At 49.0% G+C, this 16545-nt stretch overlaps 1 long non-coding RNA gene across 2 annotated transcripts; it reads right to left on the bottom strand.

The window, feature by feature from the left end:
- Positions 1-4844: 4844 nt before the first annotated feature.
- On the bottom strand, positions 4845-15364 carry LOC119104538 (uncharacterized). 2 transcript variants are annotated; one of them, XR_005094955.1, is made up of 3 exons: positions 14861-15364; positions 14158-14321; positions 4845-5367 (listed from the first exon to the last, which is right to left on the bottom strand). It is a non-coding gene; the product is annotated as an uncharacterized LOC119104538 (long non-coding RNA). The 2 variants fall into 2 exon arrangements; XR_005094954.1 differs by lacking the exon at positions 4845-5367 and having other exon boundaries at positions 13989-14321.
- Between the last annotated feature and the right edge of the window lie 1181 nt (positions 15365-16545).

Raw genomic sequence — 16545 nt, 5'->3', positions numbered from 1 at the left:
TATATACAAATATATATAATTATATTGATGCTGTGATATTATAAGACTAAACTGATCCTGAGTTTTCACGAGAGTATGCTTTTGAAACATGCCCAAAAGTTGGGACACCACCTTTGAGGCACACGTGGAACGTGTAACCGCTAAATCATTGGCCGGTATAGGCCAGATGCAACTACTCTGCTGCTCTGCTCGAGCTGGAGATTGTCCTACGATACCGAGTATATCCGTCGGAGGAAAAGTGAAACATCACACCGCCATGTCCAGTACTTCTGTTTGCGAGTGATTTGTGCTAAAGGGTGCCCTTCTCGTCAATGTGGAACCGATATTAGCTTTCCTTTTCCAGTGAGCCGGCCCTGCAGCCGGTCGTAATGCTTCATGACGCGCACGGCGTGCTCGTCACGCTGTGGGTCTACCGCTCGTGCCGTGTAGGTACAGAACATCCGCCGCATTGCCAAAGGCAGCACGGTGTGGGCGTCCGGCCACGCGGCCGGCGGCCCGTCCCCATCCCCGCTGGGCTGGCAGACCGGTCTTGATGGCGCAGTTGAAACCCTGTCGACCCCGTGATCATGAACTCTGGCGTCGAGGCCCGTTGCACGAGCCGTGCCCATCGTTCTCGTGTCGCGCGGGTTTTATTCACGGATTTGTGTCAGGCGCTGTTGGCGCGGCCTGCAGGTCGCAGCAACCGTTTCCCGGATTAGACCCCTGCAATGCATTTGCTTGTTGAATTTTTTATTGCTGCATCCGTTTTTACCGAACACATATCTCTAGTAAAGCGCTTTTGGCGCACCTCTGCTGTATTGAAATGCACCAACGATCCAACGAACTCGAATTCTCGCACATGCAACGAATTTCTCAGGAAAACACAAACGTTGACGTCAAGCTGCAGTTTGGTGACTACAGTTTGGTGACTACAGTTTACGGTCCTACTGTCTGTCTACCAGGAGTGGATCCAGGATTTCATCAGAGGGCTGGGGGGGGGGGGGGGGGAGGGACAGGCGCTCATCATTGTGGGGTCCTCTGAAGTTTGGGGCCCACTCCAAAAAAAATATTCTTGCGTTTCGGTCATTGCATTTTAAGACAAGTCGTATGCAATATATACATATCTACATATATATATATATATATATATATATATATATATATATATATATATACATCCATTTACTTGGAAACTCATCTTACTGTGCAAAGCGCTATAAACCAGGCGTGCTATGCATGCATACACATAGAGCTCACTCATTTTCCACAGATCATGTGGAATGCTGTGATCTTGAGGCTAAGTGTTTCGGGACAACAGGCAAAGCAAGCTTGAGTTGGCTGCTAACAAACACCAAAACAAAGCATGGACTTGACTCCTAGCTTATGTATTTGCGGCTAGCCGGCTGGGCGATGTAATCAGCTGATGGCTGATGACTAATGTGAAATTTCTCCTTTCTTATAAGAGGGTGCAACATATCCTATCATTCAAAACATGTTAAGAACATGATGCACTAGTACAATAAGTGTCATGCACCCAATAGCCAATGGAAGTGGCACATGCGACGTCGGCGGCATGGAAAGTACTTGCGGTAATTGCGCGTAAAAATTCCTCGGCGCATATCCGACTACTGCTCTAAGGCGAAGACACCAATGCCCATAGCGACGGAGCCTGAGCGATCGTGGTGCCGCAAGAGGCCAACAAAGTAGCTCCCGTCAACAAGTGTAAGGTCCTCAGAGCGGGCCAAAAGAACCCAAGACCAACGTGGTGGGCCCCTGAACGATCGGTGGTGCCTAGGCAGGCTGGCATATAAGGCCCTGTCCATAGCAAAGGACCATTCGAGGAAAAGAGAATTATCCAAGACCATAACTTAATACCCCGGTGCCATCAAGAGTACACTTGGAGGTTGACAAAACGAGCCTCGACGGGAGTGATGAGTGCTCTGCAAATGAGACCAAAGGGAGAGAGCCCTCGATCAGAGTAGAGGGGCCAGTAGGCATCGAGTATCTCCGTGCCTTACTTTATAAGTGCCCTAGCAATAGCGCAAGACCTTCCAAGAAGGTGGAGAAAACCCGAGACTTATAGGAAGGGCCCCTGAGCAACTTAGTGTACCCTGGCATATGGGGCCACGAAAAAGTGCGTAGAGCCTTTCGGGTGAACGGGGAGAATCCATAGACGAAAACCTGATCGATCGACAGTGCCCCGGCATGGAGGTAGATAGGCCCAATGTCTCAACAGCACATTGGGCCCTACATAAAATGAAAACAGATCAAGGGCAGCGTGGAAAGCTCCTTAGCGAACAGATAGACCCGGCAAGTGGACATATGGGGCCAGGCAACCAACAGCGTAATGCCTCTAGACAGTGTAATAAACCCCAAATGATCCCCTAAGCAGCACGATCTTAATCAGCGAAGGATGAACTTCGTTTGCTTATGAACTCTTTACCGTAGCTGACAATGGTTCTTGTTCGTCTGCAAGGCCAAATGCATTTAATTTTGTCGTGTTTTTTTGTTGTGGGAAAACAGCATCCGTCCGGCCGGTTATTACCCCCTCGAAGCCTTTGGTTCCCTTGGCACGGTCCATGGGGCATGGTGCTGGCCTCCTCCCCCCCCCCCCCGTCCACCCTCTGCATCCGCCACCGTCCCTAGCGGCTGAACAGATGGGGCCCGCTAAGAACATAGGGCCATCCATTCAAATGAGGCTCTGAACGAATGAGTGCGCCCGAGCAGATTAACATATAGGGCCCCCGTCAAGAGCGTAGGAGCTTCCATTCAAATAGGATTTACCCACGACCCAATGTAGAGGGCCCCGAATGATCGGGTCTCTCCGAAAGATCGAGCAGGTTAACAGGTATGGTTCCCAAAAAGAGCGTAACGCCCTGGACTCAAATAGGAAGTATTCAAGATATAAAGCAGAGGACCCGATAATGATCCAGTGTGTCAGAGCAGGTTGACATAAAGGGCCATCGTCAAAAGCGTAGGGCTCTCCATTGAAGTAGGACACCAAAGACCCAACATGGAGGATCCGAATGATCGAGTGTGCCCGAGCAGGTCAACAAGTAGGGCTCCCAACAAGACCGTAGGGTGCTCCATTTAAATGGAAACCACCGAAAACCCTGTGTAGATGGCCTCAGAATGATGGAATATACCGGGGAAGCTTATCAGAGGGGCCCGACATAAGCGTATAACCCTCCATTCAAATAGGAAGTGCCCAAACCCCAGGGCGAAGGGCCCCCGAAAGATGGAGTATACCCGAGCGATTGTCAAGTGGCCCAGACAGAAGTGAGGGGCCCTAAATTCAAACACCAAGACCCAATATGTAGGGCACCTCAAACAATCCAGTGTGGACGAAGCGGCGTCCAGATGGGGTCCCCGATAAGTGTGTAAGGCTTTTTATTCAGATGGGAAGTACCCACGACACAATGTGGAGGGCCCGGATATTCGAGTGTGCCCGAGAAGGCTAACATATGGGGCCCTGGCAAGAGCATAGAACCCTCCGCTGAAATATGAAATACTCACGAAACGATGTAGAGGATCACGAATAATCGAGTGCGCCAAAACAGGTTAACAGATGGATCCCTGAAGACAGCGGAGGGTTCTCCTTTCAAAAAGGAGGCATCCAAAACTGGATGTAGAGGTCCCCCACTATCGAATTGGCCCGAACATCTTATCGGAAGAAGCTCCGATAGAAGCGTAACGCCCTCCATTCAAGTGAAAAATTATCCAAACCCGGTGCGGAGGGCCCCGAAAGATGGAGTGTACCCGAACAGGTTATCAGATGACCCCGAGAGGAGCAGAGGGCCCTAAATTCAAAAGCCAAGAACCAATGTGTAGGGCCCTCCGATCAATTTAGTGTGGCCGAGGAGGCAAACAGAGGGGCCCCCGACGATGGCGTAAGGCCCCATCCAAATAGCGCGTGCCCAAGGCCCAATGTAAAGGGCCACCGAACGGTCGAATGTGCTCGAGCAGGTTATTAGATAGGCCTCCCCACGAGATCGTAGGGCCCCCATTCAGAAAAGAGGTACCCAAGACCCAGTATGAGGGTCCCCGAACGATTGATTGTGTCCAAGCAGGGCCCATGAGCATATCGCAAGTGTGTCGGTAGATTAACCGAGACCCACGTAAGGGGCCCCTGAGCAACCGAGGATACCCCAGCTGGTTAAGATATGGGACCCCGGCTATAGCTCACAGAACCTTTCTGGCGAATGGAGAGAATCCATGGAAGGGCCCGTGATTGACAAGAATGCCCCGGCGCGCTAGCAGGAAGGGCCTCAACAACAGCACAGGGCCCTCCGAGCAAATGCAAAAGAATGGTGGACAACGTGGAATGCTCCTTAATGACAAAAATGATCCTGCAAGTGAGTACATAGGTCCCCGGTAAACGGCATGGGGCCCTTAGACATAGTAATGGGGCTTAGAATTTCCAATTCACAAGTTTTTCAATCATTGAGCAATTTCTTAAACTTCCCGTACGCTCTTCACTTTCGCTTACAACGGTTCTTGGAACTGTCGCATGAAAGTCCAGAGATACCCAGGTTGGTTGCGTTTTGTGTTAAAAAACTACACGATTCGACCGGCTATGAGCCCCCTCGGAGCCAATGGGCCCCGTTGGGGCCCAGAGAGGGGGCATGGCCCCATGCCCCCTTTCCCTGGATCCGCCCCTGCTGTCTACCAACCTATCCTGGCCATGGCTGGATATCGGACATTTGGAGAGATCACGGCGAGCCTAATGTAAACGCACACTGAGCAGTGCATTAGTGGTTTTGTACAATTTGACTGCCAGAATATTGCAATATTCGGGCAGCCTTTTAGAACAACTTGCTGATGAATGACCGGGTGAGGACGCGGCCGGCCTGGGATTGCCCCCCCCCCCCCCCCCCGGAAAGGGAGGGAGATCGGTTGTGATGTGTGCCTTCCTCTAACGAAAGGCGGCAGACAACAGGCTTCGGAAGACCTTAATGGGAAATGTTGGAAATGGACCGAGCTGCCGCCATCGACACTCCTAGGGGTGACCCCGGCGGGCTGAAGTCGTCGAGCAGGCTCCTGGCGGGCTGAGTCGGTGGGGCCCCCGGCTGGAGCAGTCGTTAGGGTGGATGCAGGTCACTGCGGGTGCTCGCCGTATGCAGGCGATGCCTACCATCCCGGCATGTGCACTGTCGGTCGGGCAGGGCCGCCGACAAACCCTCGGACCGTCTCGTCAGCTGACCCCGCGGCGGACGGGCGGCGGTGGCACGGCAGTATGGAGCCGGCACCCCGCGGCGGACGGGCGGCGGTGGCACGGCAGTATGGAGCCGGCACGCCGCGGCGGGGTGACGCTTCGGATGAGGTCGCCACCGACCGCGCGACAGGGGCGCCGCTGCGGCGTTCGTGGCCGAACCAGCCACGTGAGGCCTATCCGGGAGAGAGCACAACGGGTTGCGGTGTGAACGAGTGACGTCATCGTGAAGGTCAAGCATGGGAGTCAGTCGCCATCTGGCGTGAGCACGCCGACGGCCGGCCCAACAGCCGCGCTGGGGCGTTAGGCTGCGCATGCAGACAGGGGCGTAGCCAGCGTTTTCTGAAGCGAAGGCCCGGAACGCGCTGAGCACGCGTCACGCCGATTCTTACCTTTCTTTCAGGAGCTCTCTGTGGTGAAAATAGAAAAATCCGGTCGTGAAGAGGGAAGGGAACGCGCAGCTCCCGCCCCTGCGCACGGGCTGGCGGGGCCGCGACTAAGATAAGGCACGGATGTGATAGAATGCATTTTTGTAAATGCAGGGTGTATATAAGTTTTTCTTGCTCTTCATAAGGATGCGGGTAGGCATGCTGTTTCCATGACCGAGACCCCGGGTGGGGGAGGGGAATGGGCAGGGGATCGAGGCTGTGTGTCGTGTGCCTCCGGAGCGAGTGGTGTGAGCGGGCAGTGTCCTAGAATTGCCGACTTTGGGTGTAAAGCAGCACCCTATGAGGAGGAATTTTTCACTCCCTATCCCGTATTTTATGTGAATTTTTCACTCCTGCCTGACATTGTGTAATCGCACATGCCAAACCCCTATTTCCCTTTCTGAGGTTTTCAGATGCCATCCAAAACCGAGCTCAGTTGAAACCACCAAGCATAAACGAGGCTACGCAGAACCTGGACACCAATGGCTATGTCCTGCCTCACCTACATCTGAGTCATGTCTATATATGGACAGAGCAGAATGGTCAGACCACCCCATTTAAAATGTGAAGCCAACATCTCCAACGTTGTCATTAAACATGAATAGACAAGCCCAAATGGATGCATTTGCTGCAGCTGAAAAGGCAAGCAGCAATACTGGCATGGTCATCTAAAAGTTGTGTTATTTTTGGAGAAGAGAGATTGTTTTGTGTAGCATACCCATTATTGTCCTTGAAATAGGTTAACCATGACAATCAAAATAAGTTGTTCAAAGTAATTCAAAGTGTTTTGATTTGTGTGTTGTCAACTTTGTCTGATGTCAACAAGCGTACAAAAATGAACTGAATAAAAATACAAGTTGGAACCAGCCAAAAACTAGCTTTAAATATCATGTTTTTATCACAAGTGCTGCTGTCAACAGATAGGTGAGTTAAGAAGATGTTCATCATATGGGTTGCTCTAAGTTACGTTAAGTTGGTCAAGTGCATGGCAAGTGGCAATAGGAATTGTGCAAGAATCAGTAACTCGCAACCGCTGCTGTGATACAAACAGGTTATACAGGACGAGATGACGTAAGGCCGCTTTAGGTTAGGCATAGGTTGCTTGCATGGAAATAAGCATTGGTATTTTGTAAAAGACAGTGTCAAAATGTTCGCTTTCCCTGACCCCATCTGAACAGAAGCCAGAAGTATGTCTACTGTGTTTGACTTGGTGACGGGCTAAGGTGTAGGAGTCCAAAGTTTTTCTGTTTGAGTGTTTTATGCTTGTTGAATTTTCTGTTGTTATTTTGTTATTGAATTCACTTGCTTTGTTTTTTTCTTAGGTGCGGTGGAAGGGAATTGAAAAGTGCAGCATCAAATTGTTGGTGTTGATAATTTGTTATACTCATAATGCTGTCATAAAATTATTATGCTTTAACACGCTCCTGGTTGGCCGGCTAGACACCCTTCGCTCAGGTTGGGGGGGTCAATTTGACGCCCCCCCCCCCTCTCTGAGATCTCGGGAATAAGAAAGCTAGAGACACCAAAATTACAGGGTGCTTTGACCTCTACGTGAACTCACTTAGGTTATAGCTTTAACTTCCTAGGTCACAACCTTCAGGTCGAATAAGGTCAAAAAAGGTCAAATTCCAGGTTGGTCTCCAAGGCGCCCCCACAACCTAGGCAACTGTTTCTAAGGAAAAGTTGACAAGCCCATTTAAAGTCATTGACCCTGTCTGACCCTTTGAATGTCATGGTGACCAAAATGATGCAAAACTGCTCCGCGTTTTGCATTCGAATAAGCGACAAAGATTACACTAGGCAGCATGATCCTAAAGCAAAAAATTCGGCCCGGGCCATCTCAGGTCAATGGCCTGTTCTGACCTCTAAGAAGTCAACTGAAGATGCATAATGCGGTTTCTGCTGCCAATAAATTCGAAATGAGCACCAGAAACTATCCCTACAGCAAGCCCCAAAGTAATAAATCAGGTCGGTTTTGACCTTGGTCTGACCATCATACCTGACCTTAGATCAACATAATTTGCGCATTAAATATTTGTGGTGCCTAAGAAAGCATCTCAGAGATGTACGTCTTCGTCAAACACTCCGTTGTTGTATCAGATTGAACGATTCCCTAGAAATTGCCTTCGCGGAAACCAAGGGCTGACTTTGACCTGCCATAGGTCAGCGACGTTACAAGGTACATCTAAAATTTGTATGTCAAACGAACCGTTATGCAATTTTCTACAGCTGTACAAAATTTGGCGCGGCTACGCTGCGCCGTTCACAAACTGTTCGGGAAAAGCCCTCGGGGGGATCAAGTTGCCCCCCCCCCCCCCCCCCCCCCCCCACCACCCGAGCGCATGTTAATGTATTCTGTTTCACTTTATTTGCCTAAGATGTTAAAAAAGAAATGGTTTTGTGAGGTTCCTGATACTACGTCCATGCCAACTTGAAATATATGTATTTGTTGCTGAAGCATTAGTCACGAGCTCATAAGTCCCATCTTTTTTATTAATTTTTTTCACTCCCGCACGGTCTTTTTGCGATGGAATTTTTCACTCTCATTCTAGCTCAAAAGCGATTCTAGCTCCCTGTGAGTGGGCGCCGGTGAGGGGTGCACCGAGGGTGGACGTGGAAGGGTACTGGGTGCATGAGGAGTGAGAGGCGTAGTGGAGAGTAAAGGCGCCCAGGGTTGACGTGGGAGGGTACTGGGTGCATGAGCAGTGAGAGGCGTAGTTGAAAACAAGGGCACATGTGATCACGGCTCCAGCTGGCTTCTCTGGAGTATAATGCAGCTGTTGTGAGTGGCAAATCCAGATGGAGGCATAGAGCACTGCTCCCCCCCCCCCCCGCCCTGGGCGGTATGGGAGCCATAACGGCGTGGTAAAGGACACCAAAATCCTTATTTTTGGTGCACATATTTTACATGTTTAAGATGCACCGGAGTTCAGGGACACCACGAACGGTTCCTTTAAGTCCAACGTAAAAACTTCGCGTCCAGAAATCCGGGCACAGAAACATGGACGCATAACCCTAGTGTTTTTTTTGGGAGAGGGGGCATCAGCGTTAGATGGCTCTTTCCCGGTAACAAATCACTTCGTGCCATTCGTTGAGCGTAATCACTGGTAAAGTGGCGGGTGAAAAATCGTGGCTGACGGCGCGCAGCCGTGACTGATCGAACGCTCTGTACATGACACCCGTCCGGTGCTGTCATCAGGCCCACTAACCAATCAACTACAGCCGTACATGACGCCCGGCCGGTGCCGTCATCGGACCCACTGACATGTCCGCTCCGGGGTTCACTGCGATGTAGGATGTCCGCTTCGCTGGAGCTGGCAGCTGACGGGGTCTAACAAGGTGCTTAATATTATCCGGCTCGTAAACCGATCAATGAACTATTCTGAAATGTCGTTCATTTCACATGGCTAGCGCCGGTGCGTCCTCTTCACCATCAGAGTCCCCTGTCTTCAGGATGGAGTTTGCTAGCGCTGAGATTTTAAGACCGGATAGGTTGTGTTCCCTCTCGTGGTCAAACCTGAATCTGCCATTTAGATTTACAACCCAGTCACGGTTTCTGGATCTGGTCATGCCATGTTTCACTCAACAGTTGTGTTGCCAATATGCATAAACCAGTGACGTTTCACAGAACCAATGCACTGTAACAACTAGAGTAATAGTATTTCTGGCTGCATGTGTCATTTTTAGCCGTCTGCCTGTAGACAAAGAGGGCATAATACATTTAAAATTTTCGACCAGGTTCGAGCAACTTGAAAGTCCACAGCCAAATGCATATGTGCATACCATTCGCTGGTGCGAAGACTGTTTGATGCGAAAAAATACGCTATTTGATAGTGGTGCTTTGATCATCCTTTAACACGCGCTCGGGTGGGGGTCAACTTGACCCCCTCCTAAGGTTTTCTGGTATAATTTCTCAACGGCGCGGTGTGGCGGCGTCAAACTTTTCGTAGCTGTAGACCATTGAACAGCGGATCGTTTCGGGTCAGAAATTTGGGTGTAGCTTCTAAGGTTTTTCATCTGCGGTAGGTCAAAATCAGGTCATGGATTTGTTGAAGGCAATTTCCAGGGAGGCGCTGAAACCGATGCAGCAACGGAGTGTTGAACAAGGCCATACATTTTTGAAATGCTTTCTTAGGTAACACAGCAATTGAATGAGCAAGTTCCATTGACCTAGGGTCAAGAATGAAGGTTACCCAAAGGTCTAAATCACCCTATTCTATTATTCTATAGCCTGCTTTGTTGGGTAGCTTTTGGTGCTCGTGCCGAATTTATTGATAGCAGGAACCGCATGATACATTTTCCGTGATTTTTAAGGTCAGAATTGGTCACTGACTTAAAATGACCCAATTTAGCATTTTGATTTTTCGAACATGCTGCGGGGCGTAATCCTGAACGCTTCGTGAAATGCAAAAGTCATTGCAGTCTAGGATGATTTTGGTGACTATGACCTTGCAAAGGTCAAATAAGGTCACTGACCTTAAATAAGCACCAGTGATGTTTCGCTTGGAACAGGCATATAGGTTTACGGTGGTCGCATAAGAAGCTGTGGGGTACTCTGGACACCAGTCTGGAGTATAACCTTGTTTGACCTTATTTGAACCGAAGGTTATGGCCTAGAAACCTCTTCGCTTCTTCGAAACAAGTGAGCTCATGCACAGGCTAAAAACCCAGTGCATTTTGTGTTTCTAGCTCCCTTAGTTTCTGGGTTATCAGTGGTTCAAATAGACCCCCGTCACCTGAGCGAAGGGTATTCAACCGGCCATCCGGGCGCGTATTACTGTAATGCGTCGTTTTGATTTGTCCATAACCTAAAGTTTCTTATGTTTTGTCGTTTTCAACCTTCTTTGGCCTGGTTACGCACCAGTTTCGCTGGGTCATAGCGCTGCCAACTGGCTACCCTGTGTTAGTCGTATTTCGTCTCAAATAGTTAACATCCGTATGACGCCTATTTGAGCCAGACGTGCGAAACAAAGACGGGCGCGTTGCTTGCGATAAGAAGAAGCCAACAGTGCCTGATCTGAAGGTCTTCAAACAGAAAACACTTGAGCGTGATTTGCCGACACCTCTGAGCGCAGCATTACGCTGTCCAAACACGACCCGTTCCTTGTGTAACGTTTTTGGTACGCTTCTTCAAAACCCCTCATCCCCTCCATGCGTTAGGTATGATATGGGCAGTGAGCTAGAATCGCTTTTGAAGTAGGGTGGGGGTGAAAAATTTCATCCCAAAAGGACAGTCCGGGAATGAAAAATTCAATTTCCAAAAGATGGAATGTATGAGCTAATGACTGATGCTTCAGTAAACAAAGGCATCTATTTCTGTTCGGCATGGACATAATACCATAAACGTGACAAAACTGCTTTATTTTTTAACATCTTAGGCCATCACAGTGAGACAGAATACATTAAGGCATAGCAACTGCATGACAGTGTAATGAGCATAAAAAATCAGCAACACCAATAATTTGATGCTGCACTTCGCACTTCCCTTCCACAGCATTTTTACAAAAAAAAAAACAAGGCAAAGGAATTCAACAACAAAATGACAAAAGAAAATTCAACAAGCATAAAGCACTCAAACAAAAAAAACTCGGATTCCCACACATCAGCCTATCACCAAGTCAAACACAATACACATAACTCTGGCTTCTGTTAAGATGGGGTCAGGGAAAACAAAGACTTTGCCACTGTTTCTTACAAAATACCAACGCTTATTTTCGTGAAAGTAGCCTTACCATGCCTAATCTAAACAGGCCTTACTTCTTCTCATCCTGTCTTACCTGTTGGTATCGCAGCGGCAGTTGTGAGTTAGTGAATCTTGCACAATTCCTATTAGCACTTGCCATGCACTTGACCAACTTAACGTAACTTGGGGTAGCCCATATGTTGAACATCATCTCAACTCACCCATCTGTTGACAACAGCACTTATGATAAAAACATGATAAAGCTCATTTTTGGATTGCTTTCAACCTGCATTTGTATTTAGTTCATTTTTGTATGCTTGCTGACATAAGAAAAAGTTGACAACACACAAATGAAACCACTTTGAACCACTTCGGACAACTTGTTCTTGGTTGCCACGGTTAACCTATGTCAATAGCAATAATGGGTATGCTCTACAACACAATCACTCTTCTCCAAAAGTAATATAACTTTTAGATGACTGTGTCAGTTTTGCTGCTTGCCTTTTCAGCTGAAGCAAAGACATCTAATTAGGCTTGTTTATTCATATTTAATGGCAAAGTCTGAGATGTTGGCTTCACATTTTAAATGGGGTTGTCTGACTCTTCGCTTAATGCTGATATTCGCCTCACATTATAATTGCTATAAAGCATAGAGTATCCCAGTGTTAAAAATATAGTGCATATACACAGCACAGCCATTTGCCAGTCAGCAAACCACGACAGCTGTGGAAAATATCTGGTTAAAGCAACGATGAGGGACTACTGTAAGAAATTTGGGGCAAACAATCAAAAATATGGAACAAAATAAGCTCATAGCATGCCTTGTGGCATCACAATTTGTTTTATGACCAGACTCGATGTATTAAGACAGAAAATGGCTAACTCTGACTACAAATCATGCAATGAAGACAGGTAAAGTAAGCAATTACTTGGTCCACAGGAGACTTACTGGCTTTTTTCGGGCACACTTTTTCCTGGTCCTCCAGAACAAAAAATCAATACCACAACTTGCACAGTTTGCTGACAGACAGTCATCCCACTAACCAATATGAACATCACCACTATACAAATATAAATATCAATCACGTCCACCAACCTTCGAGATTACAATGGGAAACAAGTAAGAGGTGTGCATGATAAACATTTCCGGGGGGTGGGGGTGGGGGTGGGGGCAGAATTTCGCCATCAATCACTTCTGTATTAACTGCGTCAGGTCTGTCCCAAAGCTCTATATGGCAGCATAGGGATAGCCTTGTCAGGTAGCATGGGGAGATATACACTCGAAAGGCTTAGATTTGTTATTGTCGAGCACCGCCATGAACCAAAGAATGTCTAACCGAGGATTTACCAGGGCAGAAAAGGCGGTAACAATAAGCTCCGTGCTTCAAGTTGTCTCCTTCATTTCTTGTGAATTGTTCACTCTTGGGTACACATCAATCGTGTTTGAGCGGCTGGCGAATTAATCCAATTTCTGTATACAATACGTGCAAGTTTGCAGTTGGGGCATTTTGCAGAGAAATTGGTCAATATTCTAAGCAACAGATGGTACTTCTTAAGTTAACTGGAAAGGCAAAAAGAATCAAGTGGCATCACACTACCAAAAACAAAGGAATGTAGTTAAATAAATATAAAGAATGATACCTTCGTGTGCAAACTTTTGTTATCAGCTGATTTGACTTCAAATCTGTTAAAACAAGTGCCCAAATGGTGGCATTCGTCTTGTAAATTTATTTCCCAGACATTTCTTGAATCTTTCACTCCTGCATTTCCGTAGTGATGCAATTTGATGGTCAGATTTCGTCGGGCAAAATAAATACGTAAAGCAGAATTCTCTACCAGGCCTTGCTGGTGTTTGCACCAGGCTCTGCTTTCGTGGCGTGATGGTGAGACAAAAAAAAATTGGGATGCATGAAAACCTTGCAATTGGCACACTGCTGCCAATTGTCATGCATTTTGTAAACAAACCAAACTTGATGCAGGCAAGCGGCTGGAGTCGCTTGGGGGGGGGGGGGGTCCTGGGCTTGAAGGTACAAGGCGCCCTTGCTTTGTGCATGCATAGACATGGTTCAGATGTAGGTGAGGCAGGACATAGCCATAGGTGTCCAGGTTCTGTGGAGCCTTGTTTATGTTTGGTGGTTTCAAGCGAGTTCGGTTTTGAATGACATCTGGAAACCTCAGAAAGGGAAATATGGGTTTGGCATGCGCGATTAGACAATGTCAGGCAGAAGTGAAAAATGCACATAAAATATGGGGAAACGGAGTGAAAAATTCCTTCTCATAGGGTGTTGCTTTACACCAAAAGTGCGCAATTCTAGGACACTGGATATGGGTGGTCGAAGCTCGCGACGATGTGAAGTCAGTTCCTAACCCACTTTTCCCCTCATAGTGTGGCTTGAGCAATCTTAAAGTTGACGTGTCAAAATGTAGTACGGGCTCATCTGGTCATTTTTGACCCACAAATTATAACATCCGGCTGTCAGATTTGGAAGGTTCGGTACATCAATTTAACCGACTTCGATCACTGCTAACTTCAACCGCAACGATCTCAAGACATTGAAGAGACATTGAGAAAGTCTACGCGAGGTTAGTCGCATGAATGTAAGATCGAGGTTCTTAGCATTCCCGGCAGTTTTTGGTTCTCAACGACAGATTTATCCGTGCCCCACTATTCAAATTAATGGCCCAATGCCCCCACTATCGTCTGTATTAGAATGGTATCTGGACGTCGATATATGCATCAAGACCAAATATTGACATGATGCCGGTGACTACACGCTCGCTGGTTAAGATCACGGTGACACCGTGGGTATTTGTTATTACAGAGCGGGACCACATCACGACGTGAGGCTCCGTACCGAGTCACCATCCGTCGGTCTCAGCCTCTTCTCCTACAGCCCCACTTCCTGCAGCAGCGTCGGCCACAAGGTCTGTAGCACCACCTGCACGACGGTCTAATGACATGCAGTCCCCCGTACTTCTTGGCCGCTCGGCGAGTGATTGCAGACAGTTGTGCCGTGGCCTGCCGGAGGGAACGACCGGCACGGTCTGGTGAGCCGCCGAGGTCAGAGGTCGCTGGTGACCTGTCAGCGATCAGTGATCGCCAATGACCAGTGACATCGCTTCGCGTGGCTCTCCGTCACTCGCGCCCCCTGCCGAGAAATGGCGAGGGGCGAGGCTTGCGATGGTGTTGGACGGGGTCCGCGGGCAGATGCGAACGCACCCGCAACCGGGCAGATAGTCATTACGTCGGTTGGGGCTGAAGCACGATATGACGTTTACACAGAGTTGGTCCCAAATTTCGTGAGCTGTGCGGTGTCAGAAATCATTGATACTCTCTGAACTCGTGGGCGTCAGGTGTTATGGAGTCCTAAGATGGACTAGATGATGATGATTGTTAAGTGGGGGGAACCCTGCACACATCTAAATACCCCACACGAGGACGATAGTGCAACGAATCGTTGTATCCGTAATTCTAGTACAGCGTCTTAATCTTTCCGTAAATCTAAAGCAAGTCACTCATCGCATTTCGCTCAAAGTCTGAGGTTGGTTTTATCTCACCGGTGAGAGAAGGCTGCATACGATGCCCAGTAGAAAGATCAACATTATCACGTTTTTCAGGCGCATTGCTCTTGCTTCTCCCCAACTATCACGTAATGGGATTGTCAGATCTATGTTTCGGCCTCTTATCCTCCGTTGGCCGTCCTCTCCTGTCCTCCGTTGGCCTTTCCCTCCTGTCCTCCTCTGGCCGTCCTCTCCTGGCCTTGGTTGGCAGTCTTCTCCTGTCTTCTGTTGGCAGTCGTTTCCCGTCCCTCTGATGATGTCTTGCCGTCGCTGTGCTGCTCAGTCTCTCCCCACACTCCTCCGCCCTGCTGTCCTCGTGTCCTCTCGCTGCGGTGTCCTTCGCCCTGTTGTCCTCGTGTCCCTAGTCGTCACTGTGGTCCTCCCCAGTCTGCCGGTCACCTGGAAGGCGGCGGCCGGTGGCAGCAGTGTCGCTCCCAGCGGCCGGTCCGGCCCTATATAGCCGTATGGTAATCGGCGCCCGGCTACAGCCAACGGCAGACGCCAAACAATGTCGCTGAAGTCCCACCAGGTGCGGGGTTTGGCTCCGCGTGTCACGACGTGTCGACAAAAGTACTGGAAAATAGAAATACAATCGTATACAAATTGAATATGTACACAGATTTAATCACGGTAGCTACATGAATAATTAAGCACGGTATCTATAGCCTCATGTCAGGATCCCCCTCGTCGGTCAAGGTATGAGACCAGATATATCTGGATCGTTCAGTGTTCGAGATCAATCGACGCGAACAAGGACCGGCCCATCAGCTATGGCAAGTGCAAGTCTTCAGACGGAGCACAAGCGGGAGAGGCCTCGTCAGCATCAGTCCCGTGTCCCTAGGATAAAGTTTGTTGACACTGAAATTGTGAGACCGCATCACATGTGTTTCTGCGGCTTTCCTCGGCGAGACACCAGTTTACGTCGCTGGGTTTCTGTGTTTGGTCAGGCTGGCTCGTTATTGTATCGAGCGACAGGCATACCCGCTCGTTGTTTCATATCACGGTGACACCGCGGATGTTCGTTGCTATAAAACAGGGCCGCATCGCGACGTGAGGCCCCGTACCGGGTCACCATCCGTCGGTCTCAACCTCTTCTCCGACAGAACCACTTCCTGCAGCAGCGGCGACCACAGGGTCTGTAGCACCACCTGCACGGCGGTCTGATGACCTTGTGGAAGACCGCCTTACCCGTAGGCAGCAGCTGTGGCCTGACCTGCCGGAGGGGACGACTAGCGTCATCTGATCGTGTCGTCTGATCTAGTCGTCTGATATGATGCTCAGCATCGCTCGCAAATTACTCCCACCTTCTCCCATCGTGGGCTATGAAAGCACGCTGAAGAGCTCGACACCTTTGGCATTTTCTTCAAAGGCTGAGGGTAGTTTTAGCGCACCGGTGGAAGAAAGCTGCATGCGATGCCCAGTAGAAAGGCCAGAGTGATCACGTTTCTTAGGCGCATTGTTCGTGCTCTTCCTAGACTATCACACGCTGCGATTGCCAGATGTCTGGCGGACTCCTGTCCTCCGTTGGCAGTCCTCTCCGGGCTTCCGTTGGCCGTCCTCGCCCGCCCCACTGTTGGCAGTTCTCTCCTATCCTCCGTCTGCAGTCCTCTTCTTTCCCTCTGATGATGTCTTGCCGTCGCTGTGCTGCTCAGTCTCTCCCCACACTCCTCCGCCCTGCTGTC

This window comes from Pollicipes pollicipes, unplaced genomic scaffold, assembly GCF_011947565.3.
Source record: "Pollicipes pollicipes isolate AB1234 unplaced genomic scaffold, Ppol_2.1 Scaffold_6052;HRSCAF=7182_pilon_pilon_pilon, whole genome shotgun sequence".
NCBI classification, from domain to species: Eukaryota; Metazoa; Arthropoda; class Thecostraca; order Pollicipedomorpha; family Pollicipedidae; genus Pollicipes; species Pollicipes pollicipes.
The sequence above is the reverse complement of the archived record's forward strand: the minus strand, read 5'-3'. Positions and strand labels throughout refer to the sequence as shown.